Source organism: Erinaceus europaeus, chromosome 10 (assembly GCF_950295315.1).
Source record: "Erinaceus europaeus chromosome 10, mEriEur2.1, whole genome shotgun sequence".
NCBI lineage: Eukaryota > Metazoa > Chordata > Mammalia > Eulipotyphla > Erinaceidae > Erinaceus > Erinaceus europaeus.
The window spans coordinates 79,347,434-79,361,458 of record NC_080171.1 but is presented as its reverse complement, the minus strand read 5'-3'; the positions used below and the strand labels follow the sequence as shown (position 1 = coordinate 79,361,458).

General features: G+C 51.2%; 1 long non-coding RNA gene across 2 annotated transcripts in view; it reads right to left on the bottom strand.

The window, feature by feature from the left end:
* The window catches only part of LOC132540901 (uncharacterized), a 121,747-nt gene that overhangs the window by 90,292 nt on the left and 17,430 nt on the right, over positions 1-14,025 (bottom strand). For both annotated transcript variants that reach the window (XR_009552069.1, XR_009552070.1), the window contains exon 3: positions 8,444-8,492. This is a non-coding gene — a long non-coding RNA (uncharacterized LOC132540901). The remainder of the gene's footprint in view (positions 1-8,443; positions 8,493-14,025) is intronic.

The following is a 14,025-nucleotide window of genomic DNA, read 5'->3' as shown; positions in this document are numbered from 1 at the left end:
AGCCCAGCTATTGTCAGCTCCAGTGTGTGTCCCTCAGCAGGTTCCAGCACTTTCTGGCATAGTAGTCATGCACGTGGTGGCTGCCTGGAGGGGCAGGGTCTAAAGTGCCAAGTCCCAGGAGGGCCCATGGAGTACATGCTGGATCACAGGCTTGATGCCCAGAGAGGACCAGTACTCAGTCCAGACATGGGGCACAGTGTGAAGGTCCTGGGCAGCCCAGTGTGACTTCAGGGTCTTTCCAAGACAGAAGCAGGCCCAGGGCAGCCCCAGAGGGTGTGCACCACTTTGTCCCAAGAAATTTAAGGCCAAGGTCAGGCCTGACCCGATCCACCTAGTCTGGATGGATAGGGTTCCCACTTTTCTTCTTCTTCTTTTTAATATTTATATATTTGTTACCCCTTTTCCTGCCCTTGTTGTTTTTACTGTTGTTGTAGTTATTATTGTTGTTGTTGTTGATGTCATCATTGTTAGATAGGACAGAGAGAAATGGAGAGAGGAGGGGAAGAAAGAGAGGGGGAGAGAAAGATAGACACCTGCAGACCTACTTCACTGCCTGTGAAGCGACTCCCCTGCAGGTGGGGAGCCAGGGGCTCAAAGCAAGATCCTTAGCCGGTCCTTGTGCTTCGCGCCACATGTGCTTAACCCGCTATGCTACTGCCCGACTCCCTTTCCTTCTTTTTTATCTTTAATTTTAATGTATTTATTTTAGATAGAGACAGAAGGTGGAAGAGAGAGAGAGAGAGAGAGAGAGAGAGACCTGCAGCACTATTTCACTACTTGTGAAGATTCCCTGCAGATGGGGACTGGGGGCTTAAACCTGGATCTACCACCCTGCCTCAGGGTGCCCACTTTCTAGCATTTTCTAGGCATCTTTCCAGCCCTCCCTAGAGACCCACAGGCTTCAGATCTTTTTTTTTTTTTTTTAACTAAAGCACACTGCTCAGCTTGGGCTTATGGTGGGTGGTACAAGAGTGTATTTGAACCTGGGACTGTGGAGCCTCAGGCATGAGAGTCTTTTGCATAGCCATTTTGCTATCTACCCCAACCTGCCACAGGCTTCAGTCTTAGTTTGGGGGGGAATCCTGGCCATGGCTGAGGACCCTGCAGTTCCCATAGGCAGGTTTGTCCAGGCAAGGACCCCAATTACACAACAAGACATGTTGGGGGCCTCACAAGCCTGCTTGTGCCAGTTAGCCACCCTGCCCCCCCTGCCTTTGGGGTAACTTCTCAGCTCTGTATAGCATAACAACTCAGCCAGGAGAGCTTCCCCCCACCCAGCACCCCCACCTGTGTTGAGCACTGAGCATGAGGGGGGAGGAGTAGTGTCTGTGGGTGTCAAGGTTTCACCCCCACTCCTGGAACTCAACAGTCTGGGTAAGGCTGCCAGCTTAGTCTGAAATCTGTCTCATGCCTGCCTCAGTTTCCCCTGAGGGGTGGGGCAGGCTGGGTGCGAGGTGCCTGCCCCCACCCCCTGCAGAGGGCCTGTTGCCACCTACTACAGGCAGAGCACGTGGCAGTGCTGCTGAGCGTGGAGTGCTGATGCCCTCTGCTGGCACCTGTGTGCAATGGCCAGCCCAGACACTGGAGGCGGATTCCATCTGGGCAAGACTGGAGGACAGAGACCCTGACTGAGCCCGGCCAGTAAAGATCATCATGAGCCTGTGTTAACAGGCAGGAACCTGTGGTGAGGGCCCTAGGGGGAGGTCACTGCTGCCCCTGCACTGGGAGGGCCATTCCACCTACTGCCTGGGCGAAAGCTGAGGCGCTGGGACCCAGTCAGCCGGTTGAGCTCTTCCCTCTGGGGGACAGAAGGGTCTTCACGACAAAGGTAGAAGGAGGTGCTGAGAAAGAAACTGGGATGGTCTGGGATGGACCACAGTGACCAAGAAACCCTCCCACAGAGTTGTCCCCCCAAAGCAACCTGGGCAGATCACAGTAGGGCAGAGTGTGGGGCACATCTGGGACCCCCAGGGCAATGACATGCTTCCAAAGGCCCCTCTCCACAGTGTTCTATACCTTGTGGTTCTGTGCTCCAGACCCACCCCATAGCTCAGTGTCCAGTGCCAGTCTCATCTGCCTACTCAGCCCTACATGCCCACTTTGTCAACCCAGCTGATTACCTCCACCTGATCACCATACCTGATCACTCTAGCTAATCACCACGTGGTCACTTCCACCCGGTCACTGCTACCTGACCACCCCACCTGATCATCTTTTCACCCTCTGATCACCCCACCTGATCAGCACACCTGATGACCTCAGTTGATCACTCCCACCTATCTCCACCTGCCCACCCCCAGTCTGCATACCCCTGATCTGCCCACCTCCTCACCCAGAGCCCCATGAAGCTAGGCTCAGAGCTCTTGGATCCTGATTCCCCCCACAAGAGGACCCAGCCACCATGCCCACCTAGATGCAAGGGTCCCTAAAATGACCCACAGAAAGTGGTCCAGGCTATCAAGCATCTCCTTCAGCAATAGCACATCCAGAGCTTGGCAGGTGCCAGTGGTGAACTCAGTGCTTTTCTGTACTCATGCCAGGGCTGGACCACTCTGCCCTGAGCCACCATTCCAGGATGGGGTGAGGGCCATCAGGAGGCCAGGGCTGGGCCACTGTGCCCAAAGCCACCACTCTAGGGGAGGGGTGCCAGCAGGATATGGGGGCTCTCTCTCTCTGCCACTTCCAGAGGCTGGGCTACAGGAACATGAGGGTTCCTGACTCCCAATCCAAGACCACTAGACCCCTGGACTCCAGTCACCAGTCCCCTGGACTCCCAACCCTTGAGATCCCAGTTGACCCTGGCCCCAAGGAAGATGCCTAGTAAGGTGAGGCACTGGTGGGGGACAGAGCCAACCATTCCTAGAAAGACCAGTATGGGGGGGGGGGGTCTCTGACAGGTCATGGTGCACCCAGGACATGCAAGCAGAGCATACAGCCATATCCAGGTGACAGGGAATGGCAGACACATGAGGATGGGGCAGACCTGGGCTTGGGAGAACCTGATCTCTCTACTAGGACCCATTGACAGAGAAATACAAAGGTGGGCTCTTTCTGCCATCTTTCTGTGCCACCATAATGGTGCACATGAATGTCCTGGTCAATGCTCTCAAGAGCATCGACAATGCCCAAAAAAAAGAGGCAAACACCAGGTTCTTATTAGACCATGCTCCAACATCATTGTCTGGTTTCTAACTGTGATGATGAAGCATGGTTATGTTGGTGAATTTGAAATCATTGATGATCACAGAGCTGGGAAAATTGTCGAGAACCTCACTGGCAGGTTAAATAAGTGTGGAGTGATCAGCCCAGATTTGATGTGTAGCTCAAAGACCTAGAATAATGGCAGAATGACTTGCTCCCACCCCGTCAGTTTGGTTTCATTGTACTGACAACCTCAGCTGGCATCATGGACCATGAAGAAGCAAGGAATGGAGATCCTGGGATTCTTTTTCTAAGGATGTAATATATAATTGTAAATAAAATGCCTCAGTGCATGACAGAAAGAGAAAAATACAAAGGCAGGTGGGAGAGATGGCACAATGGTTCTGCAAAGGGACCCTCATGCATGAGGCTCTGAAGTTCCAGGTTCAGTCCCTGGCACCACCATCAGCCAGAGCTGAGCAGGAGGGCTCTGGGAGAGAAGGGTTAGGGGGGCCTCACTCACTGAACCTGGGTGTAATGGCCATGCCAGGAAAGCCCAAAGGGTGGGAGGATGATTTTCTTAGGTCTGTCCAGGGAGAGGCTGCAGGTGGCAGGAGCTGGACTTGAAGCCACCAGCTATCCGCACTAGCCTGGGACACATGCACACATGCTCATGGTACAGAGTCTACACATACTCTGCACAGAAGTGGGAGTCCATGACCACTAAAGCACAATACATGCAAATAACATACAGGTGTGCACGTGAAGGGCAGCTCTGGAGCACAGCCCACAGAAGTCAAGCCCAAATTGAGGCTCCCATTGCAGCACTACTCATTTTTTAAGGCACCCCCCCAGCAAGGAGGGCAGCAGAGAGTAGGGGATGGGTCTGGGGTCCTGCCAAGGCAGCCATGATAGATGCAGAGAAGCTCCCCAACTGGGAGCCCCCACATGAACACCATGGACTGATCAGAGCAAGGTCAACAGGAGTGTGAGCCCTCACCCAAAAGGGGAGCAGAGCAGAGTCAGGGTGCTTCTGTCCCAATAGCAGGTGAGGCAAAATCCAGTGGAGGGGGTTGGGGAGCTGGGGTGTTCAGCCCACAGTCAGCCAGCTCCCCACCCCAGCACAGGCAGGTCCAGCTTGGACCTTAGCTAGCCCCCCACCCACTGCTGACCAGAAACATCCGAGGACAGCCAGTGCTGGTGGCTTCTGCCAGGTGTGTTGGGGACTGTCCCAAAGCCACAGTTACTGCAGGGGACAATGGGGACACAGGCATCCCAGACAGACACAGTGACACTTAAAATGACTTCCCTTGGCTTCCCTTTTCCCACATGGGGTCTCACTGTTTAACCAGGACTCTCACTCTTCCTCCATTTATCTGCAGGTGCCTCATTCTAGAACACTGTGATACTATGTGAGCACTGTCCTCTCCTAACTGTGGCAAAATGTTTCTTTTTTAATATTTTATTTATTTTTGAGAGATATTCAGAGGGAGAGAGAGGGGGGGAGAGAGAGATGGAAGAGAAACAGAGAGAAACACCAGAGCACTGCTCAGCTCTGGCTTATGGTGATGTGGGGGATTGAACCTGGGACTTTGGAGCCTCAGGTATGAGAGTCTATTTGCATAACCATTGTGCTATCTATCTCCCCCACCTGCAAAATGTCTCTTTAATGTTTGTTTTTAAGTGTTTCATTGATTTGTTGATGGGAGAGAGACCATAGCATCACTCTGGTACATGAAGTACCAGAACTCGGGACCTCATGTGTGAGAGCCCAAAGCCTTATCCACTGCACCTCCCAGGCTACAACTGTAAAGATTTCACTTTTGACCTATTTCAGTGACACATGGACACCTTCAAAGCATCCTACAGCATCCAGTTCACAGGCAATGAAATGACAGGTGATAGAGCTCCCATTTCTCTGTGGCTTTATGGCCACCGAAATCACAGCTCCAGTTAATACTTCAAACAGAGGGCGGGATCCTGGCTAGTGCATGGTGGGACACCAGGTCTCTGGCCCTCCCCCACTCATCAGTATGTCCCAGGCCCGGTTGGATCCCTTCTTCAGGAAACTCAGGGCAGGTGGTAAAGCTAGGGAAGGGTGAGCCACATCCCACTAGGGAGCCAGGGGTCAGGGTCTGACTGAGGTAGTTTCCACCCTCTCACTCACCCCAGTACACAGGCCCCCTGCCCTGTCCCCTGCCCCCTGTACCTGCCAAAGTTAAGATCCTCTTCTCCCTCAAGCTCTTAGTCGCACACAGAAAATTTACTGTCCATTTTTTATTTTATTTTATATTGGCAACCATCATTTCTTAAAGAGATGAATTTAATTATTTTACACTATGACCAAGAGGTGGTTCAGTGGAGTGGACTCTCAAATATGAGGCCCTGAGTTCAATCCCCAGCTTCTCATGTGCAGAGTGATGCTCTGGTGTGTCCTATCTGTCTTTCTATCTATCTATCTATCTATCTATCTCTCATAAATAAGATCTTAATTTTAAATTCCTTTACACTTTGTAGACATTTTTAAATGGGACACATCTTTCTTCCCTCAGAAGTATTTCCACTATTTAGTAAGCATCCACAAAGACTTAGATACTTTTAAGTCCTAACAAATTAAACTGGTAAATAAATAAAATCTCTAACTTCTCTCAAAATTCCAACACTACTCAGGTACCAAGTGGTGGTTACCATGTATGAGGACCCTGGTTCCCACCTTCTGGGAAGAAGCTTCATGTGCAGTGGAACAGAGATGAGTAGATGTCTCTCTTTCTCTGTGTCTTGTCTCTCTCTGTCTCCCACCTTCTACCAAAAAAAAAAAAAAAAAGCACAGACTAGTAAAATAGCTCATTTGGATAGCGCACTGCTTTGCTATGTGTGGGGTCCAGATTTAAGCCTGGCCCCCACCATATTGAAGGAAGTTTGGCACTGTGTTCTCTCTCTATCTCTCCCTCCCTCCCTGCTTTTCTATAAATTAAATAAATAAATAAATAAATGACAAAATGACAAAATGAGACTAGGAGCATTGGAGACAGTGAAGACATGCAGGCACCAAGCCCTGGCAATAAATCTTGTAGGGAAGGGAAGCCAACACCACTCGCAAACTTAGTAAAATTATCATAAGCCATATGATCTGAAACTGCAAGTTGTGTCAAACACTGTTTTGTAAGCATTAGACTGGCAGCCAGGCTCAGCCAGTAGAGCACAGGACTGGGATATGTGAGACCCAAGTTCAGTCCCCAGCACAGCATATGGCAGAGTGGTGCTCCATTCTCTCTCCATAAATAATCAGTGGGGAAAAAAAAAAAAGGAAGGAAGGAAGGAAGGGAGGAAAGGAAGGAAGGAAGGAAGGAAGGAAGAAAGAAAGAAAGAAAGAAAGAAAGAAAGAAAGAAAGAAAGAAAGAAAGAAAGAAAGAAGGAAAGGGAAAGGGAGTCAGGCGGTAGCTCAGTGGGTTAAGCACAGGTGGCGCAAAGCACAAGGACCAGCGTGAGGATCCTGGTTCAAGCCTCCGGCTCCCCACCTGCAAGGGAGTGGCAACACAGGCGGTGAAGCAGGTCTGCAGGTGTCTGTCTTTCTCTCCCCCTCTCTGTCTTCCCCTCCTCTCTCCATTTCTCTCTGTCCTATCCAACAACAACAACATCAATAACTACAACAATAAAACGAGGGCAACAAAAGGGAATAAATAAATATTTTTAAACATTTTTAAAAAGAGAGGGAGAGACGCAAAAGAAAGAAAGGAAGTTGGGTGGTAGCACAGCGGGTTAAGCGCACATGGCAGAAAGCGCAAGGACCAGCGTAAGGATCCTGGTTCAAGCCCCGGGCTCCCCACCTTCAGGGGAGTCACTACACAGGTGGTGAAGCAGGTCTGCCGGTGTCTATATTTCTCTCCCCCTCTCTATCTTCCCCTCCTCTCTCCATTTCTCTCCAACAATGACGACAACAATAACTACAACAATAAAACAATAAGGGCAACAAAAGGGATTAAATAAATAAATATTAAGAAAATAGGTCTTTAAAAGAAAGAAAGAAAGAAAGAAAGAAAGAAAGAAAGAAAGAAAGAAAGAAAGAGAAGAAAAGGAAGGAGGGGAGGAGGGAAGGGAAGAGGATAGAGTGGGAGGAGAAGAAAGCAAGAAAGAGAAAGAGAAAAAAATCATGTTAAACCAGAAGCATAAATGGGTCTATTGGACAATCTAACATACTGATCCCTTGATATCCAAATGTTTCAGACACCAGGTGGAAGCTAGGTTCTAATCTTCAGCATTCGGAACACATGGTTTCATGTTCCTATGTCTTCTCTCCACTTGAGCTGCATCCTCCAGAGACACTCACTAACAGAAACACCACTATCCGTCTACCTGGCCTTTCCCATGACCCTGGCTGCAGGTTTTTTTCCTTAGATAGAGGCAGAGAAGGAGAGAGAGAGGCTACAGCACCAAAGCATCCTTCCATGCAGTGGGGGTGGAGGTTCAAACCTGGGTTGTGCACGTGGCAAAATATTGCACTGTCCACGCAAGCTAGTCCACCAGTTATTGTATAGTCACCCTGCCAGGGTATCTGTGCCTTCCAAACTGTATGGAGCAGCTTGCCCAAAGGAACTGTCAAGGTTCTGGCTGGTTTGTAAAGTGCCTTCTAGGGCTGGCATTTCCCCACCAGTCCTCCATAGTGGACATGCTGCCCACAGAGGAATCCTTGGCTCAGGGCTGGAATGGGGTAGTGGGGAGCGCACAGCCCTGCCCTTGGCTCTAATGGGCCACCTCCATATAAAGAGCTGCACTGAGATGACTCAGTGGAAAGGAGAGATGTGGCATCCAGAAATCTGGCTCTTATACCACCAAAGAAGCTGCACCTGAGGAAGAGCAGGAGGAGGAAGACACATGGGGACTTCTGGCAGCAGAAGACTCCAGAACAGAAGTATGCAGTGGTACTGGGGAAGGGGGGCTGATGGCTTGTCTCTTCAGAGTGAATGCCAGGGCCAGGCTGAGTGTGAGTGATAGAGTGTTTGCACCATCAGAGAAGCACGTAATTCTTCCTTTTCCTCCACCCGAGTCCTGCTTCCCCATGGAGTGGGGACCTCTCAGTTCCCATGACTCATTCTAAGCAATGAGCTCACCTGGATGTCAGCACATGTGGACTATGGGCACTCCTGAGTATCAGAACACCTGGGCATTAGCACACCTGGACATCAGCACACCTGGCTGTGACCACACCTGAGGGCCACACTGCCTTACTGGGTAAAGTCACATGTTCTCAGGTTCCAGGAACATGAATGCATTGGGGGGCTGTGATTCTGCCACCCACACTTACCCATGAAAACACTTTGGCCCAGATGGAGGCTGCAACTTCAGTGTAGAGTCTGAAAGGTAAGGAGGAGATCCAGACTGAGCTGAGACGTAGGTATGGGCATCCCCATATACAACACAGTGACAGGCACCCCACACAATCCTCCACCCCAACAGGTCCAGATAGGATAGAATTGTATTTAAATGTTGTGGAGTCACAAATTTTCTCAACTGAAACATGTACTCATAGAACTATCCATCCTGGGGGCCAGGCTATAGCACAGCAGGTTAAGTACACATGGCAGGAAGTGCAAGGACTGGCATAAGAATCCCAGTTTGAGACCCCGGCTCCCCACCCGCAGGGGAGTCACTTCACAAGTGGTGAAGCAGGTCTGCAGGTGTTTCTCTTTCTCTCCCCCTCTTTGTCTTCCCCTCCTCTCTCCAATTCTTTCTGTCCTAGCCAACAACAATGATAGCAATAATAACAATAATAATAACTACAACAAGGACTACAAAAGGAGACAAATAGCCTCCAGGAGCAGTGGATTTGTAGTGTAGGCACCAACAATAATCCTGGAGGCAAAAGAAATAAATAAAAAAATAAAATTAAAAAAAAAAGAACTGTCCATCCTGGAGGCCTCTCCTGACACCCTCAAAAGAGCTAGAAAATTGCCTGCCACCTGCCCTGGTCCTTCCAGAACCCAGGTGGTGACATGGAGAAAAGGCCTTCATCCTGACACGAGAGCTGGCTAGAACCACTAGGATCCCTACCATGACCCACAATGGCCTCAGCCCCTACTGGGTGGGGAGGTGTCTTATCCTGGACAGAACTGCATGTTACCCTGAGTCCCCTTGAAGGTAGGAAGCATGCCATGCCCCACACACACATGGCCAGGCTGAGCTGGGAATCCCACAGAGGCCTGGTGGCCCAGAAAATAGCACTTATGAGACAGGACAGCCAGTTCTGGGACAGCCAGGCTTGCTACCACCTCCCAGGGCTTCCCCTGCACACTCAGCCCAAACTTGGAGGGGTTGTAGGAGGACAGTGCCACCTGCCACTTCTCACCAGCTCTGCAATGATTTGGGGTGTCTCCACACACAAAGCACTCACAGAAGGTCACACTCTCCCAGTCACTGTCCCCTTGGTAATCCGCCCACCCTCCAATGCACCCCAAACCTAGCACCCTTCTTCCAGGGTGACCCTAATGGCACCATAAACCAATGACTGTGAGTACACGGCCATTGTAACCCTCCCTGGAGAGGAGATGAGGTGTGGCGATAGCCTTTTGGGACTATGGGGCATCAGCTCTGGGCACCCTATTCCTTGGGCTTCCTGAGCTATGGAAGCAGCCCCCACCATTCCCTGCACATCCAGGTCCCCAGTTCCCCTCTTACAAAGACATAACTCTGTCTGGACCAAGACCCCATGGCCTCACCTCCCCTAACTTTCAAATGACCTTCAATGGGGTGGCACACACACACAGTAGTGCTTCTTTCTTTTTTTTTTTTTTAAAGATTTTATTTATGAGAAAGACAGGAGGAGAAAGAAAGAACCAGACATCACTCTGGCACATGTGCTGCTGGGGATTGAACTTGGGACATCATGCTTGAGAGTCCAAAGCTTTATCACTCCACCACCTCCAGGACCACCTTCTTTCTTTTTTTTATTTCAATTTTTTCTTTCTTTTTCTCCCTCTGCATAACTGAGACCTCACACATACATGAATTCACAGCAGCCAGGCACTTTTGTTTGTTTTCATTCAGGTAGAGAGACACACAGAGAGGCAATAACACTAGACCAGAGGCAAGGCAGGCATCCTACCTACTGAGCTATCTCTCTGTCCCCCAAGGAGCTTCTTTAATGTCCTCTGGACCCCCCACCCCCCGCTGTGTAGTGCTTCCCCTTCCTTTCCCTTGATCTCCTACATCTAAATCCACCTAGGGCCCCAGACCTGTCCCAATTGCTCCTGCACCCCCAAGAGGCCAAGTCAACAGACCTCACACTCCTGCCCTCAAAACATGGGCCCCTTGGCAGAAGTACCATAGCCCACCCACTCCTAGACCAACCCCACAGGGTATGGTGCTGCCCTCATAAGGGCTGAAAGTATGCTCGAGAAGGGGCTGCTTCCTATTCCTACCCCCCCCCCACTGCTGAACACACACACTGGGGGACTCAGGGACTCCTGGACCAAGTGACTGGCATGTCTTCCCCATGTCCCCACCCGGCTCAGGCCTCTACTCATGTTGTGACAGGAGACCTTGCACTGAGCACCAGAAGCCAGTGAGGCGTGGGGACTGGTCAAGGAACTCTGGGTCCAGGAGGGTGACAGGAAACAGGAGGGGACAGAAGGGGACAGGATGGGGCAGGAGGGGACAGGAGAGGGAAAAAGGGGACAGGAAGGGCATCAGGGGACAGGATGGGTCAGGACAGGAGAAGGCAGGAGGGAACAGGAGGGGACTGGAGAGAACTAGAGGGAACAGGAGGGACAGAAAGGGTCAAGAGAGGGCAGACACAGAAAGGAGGAGACAGGATAAGGCAGAAGGGAACAGGAGGACACAGGAGATGAATAAATTGACGAGAGGACAAAAGGGGCAGAAAGAGGACAAAAAGAGGCTGGAAGGGGCAGGGAGGGTCAGGAGAGAACTGGAGGGAGATAGGAATGGGGCAACAAGGAACAGGAGGGGACAGGAAGGGAAGGAGGGGACAGGAGTGGGAAGATGCAGGAGGAGACAGGAAGGAGGCAGGAGGAGGGTTAGAAGAGTATAAAAAAGTACAGAAAGGAACAGGAAAGGGCAGGAGGGGTCAAGAAGGGACGGGGCGGGGAATAGGAGGGGCAGAAGGGAACAGGAGGGGCCAAAATGGGGACAGAAGGGGACAGGAGTGGGCAGGAGGAGACAGAAGGGGCCAGGAAGGGATAGAGGAGACAAAAGAGGGCAGAAGGAAGCAGGAGGGGACATAAAAGGCCAGGAGGGGACAAGCATAATCCCAGTAACCTGGCTTATGGTGACAAGTCTCATTGTCCTTGCACAGGATCCTGGAGCCATTTGGTGCAGGCATCATGCCCTGGACCCAACAGAAGCCAGTGAGTCCACTAGTCACCAGAGAACTGCCAGGTCTTTGAAAAGTGGATGACCATCCTGCCCCAGGTATCTAATCCAGGTTCCCATGTGCCCTCACAGTCCCATCAGCAGCCTGGCAGTGCAAGGAAGCCCCCTGGACACCTGCACCCAGTAATGGAGCCCCTTCCCCCCCACTCGTGCCATGACCCCCTAGTCACCCTCTGTCCCTACTGCAGAAACCAGCATCAGCTCCTGCCCCAGCTGGCATCAGGCTAGTCAGTCACCCTAACCTCATCAGCCCTTTGGGGCACCCCTGCACCCAGCTCAGGTGCCAGCTCCCACAGGTGCCCATCCTGGAGATGTCGCAGAGGCTGCAACATCGAGCCCCTCACCCCCAAAGTCTGTAACACAAGACTTCATTAATTTCACACATGCACGTGTCAGAGAGCAAGCAATTTCTTGTAAAAATGATCCGGCTGCTAATTAGACTGTTGATAACTTGTTTCCCCAGATCGCTAATGATAATTAACATGCAAATGAGCTCTGGGAAGGGAGGCTCTGGGGCCCCGGTTCATTACCACGTTAATTACTGTTTGCATACTTAAGCATCAAGAATACAAATGGCAGCATTTAGTGTAATGGGCAGGGCAATCATTAGGCCAGAGACACTCGGGAAAGGCTTTCCGCTGGGTTATTTTTCTGTGTGATTGATGACTCTCCGCCTGGTTGATAAAACTTTGTTAGTTCAAAGCAATATAGACTGTGTATATGCCAGCCGGCAAGTCCCCCCCACCCCATCAGTCTCCCCAACCCTATGCCTGTAAAGTTTACAAGGAAGAAAAAAAAATAGAGGGAGAAGTTGTGGGCTACAGGGACTGGGGTGGGGGGACCCCACGCTTTCGGCCTTTAGAGAAGCTGGTTTCTTGGGATCTGCTCCAATTCACATGCCTGGCTTTGGTTTAGATTGTATGTATTAAGGAGAGATGGGGTGGACAGATGGACAGGGAGAGAGAGAACAAGGCTATCACTCTGCACATATGGATTGAATGCAGGACCTCATGCTTCCAAGTTCACTCCACTATTTACTGCAATTCCTCCCAGGCTCTGATATATCTGTTTAAGGTGCTTCCTTTAGGGGCATCTGTGGCTAGAAGCTGAACTCTTAGGGTGGGGGCAGGGTGTCCGGATCCTCCCAACTGCATCCCTGCTCAGCCTCCCTCTCTCTGCTTCCTCCTTCCCACTTCTCCCACTTGACTCCCCTCCTTTCTACTCTCTCCTTCCCTCCCTCTCTCCTTCCACTCTCCTCCACCTCCCATTCTGTCCTATCTGAGATCTTCTGAGTAGTGGTCATCCAACCCCACCCCCACAAGTCACACACCCACGCCCACAAGGAGAGCTGACAGCACACGGTGGCTCCCTGGTCTGTGGGCAGTGAGAGGGCAGGGGCAAACAGGCACAAGGAGGATCTATGCAGACAGGTCTCTGAGGAGGATGGTGAATGAACTAAAAGAAGGAAGTGAGGGAGGAGGTAGGGGAAGTACAAAGACCCTGAGGCAGAGGCAGACTTGTCTGGAAAGAGGTACATTTGAGCACAAGGGCAGCAGGTGGCTAGGCTGGGGGACCTGGATGATTGGAGACAGCAAGAGGGTACAGGTATGTCCGATAGGGGGAGGGAGTATTCTTAGCTTAGAGGAGCCCAAAGTTTCCCCAGTAAGGAGAAGGGAACTCCTATGGATGTGGGGGTATGAATATCACAATCCTGCTCCCACCTAAATAGAGGCTCTCTGTGTGTCTCTCTCTCCTTCTCTCTCTCCTTCTCTCTCTCTCTCTCTCTCTCTCTCTCACACACACACATACACACACACATACACATACAGCACCTCTGAAAGACCCAGCCCCCAGCAAGCTGCCACCCCATAACTGAGATGGAGGGAGCCAGGTCGACAGGTGGGCAGGCGGGAGCCACTGCATAATTGATGGCAGGAGAAAATGGGAGGGCAGGAAGTTCCATGTAGAGGAGATGTCCTGAGGGGGGTGGCAGCCTTCTCTCCCTGCCACTCCTTCCCACCCCCCAGTGAGGATGAGCGAATGGGCTAACAAAGGCTGAGTCCACCTGCTGCTGACCAGGCCTGTCCTTGGCATTGCATCCCCATTGCAGGTGAGTCTTGAGGGCCAATGGGTGGCTGCTCGGAATCCTGAGAGGGTCTTAGCTGGGGTGTATGGGGGAGGGGGCTCAAACCCCTCAGAGAGCACCATTGGGTTCAAGAAATGCTTAGCTTCTTGGGGAAACTTGAGTCCGGAGTCATGACCAAAGCAGACTGTTCTTAAAGGAGCAGAGACAACAAGAAAGTACACTGAGAGGTCCCTCAGGGACCCTTTGGGGGTACAGTTAAACAGACAGGGGATCTGGTTAAGATGTCCCCCCCTTTCTATTGGGGGCCTGATGAGCTCACAGGTTGGGCACCTGAGAAGAGGGATTAGTAAGGGAGGCTAGTGAGTAAAAATGCCTAGGGCTGGAGCCACCTTCACATGCCAGAGGACCAGAGG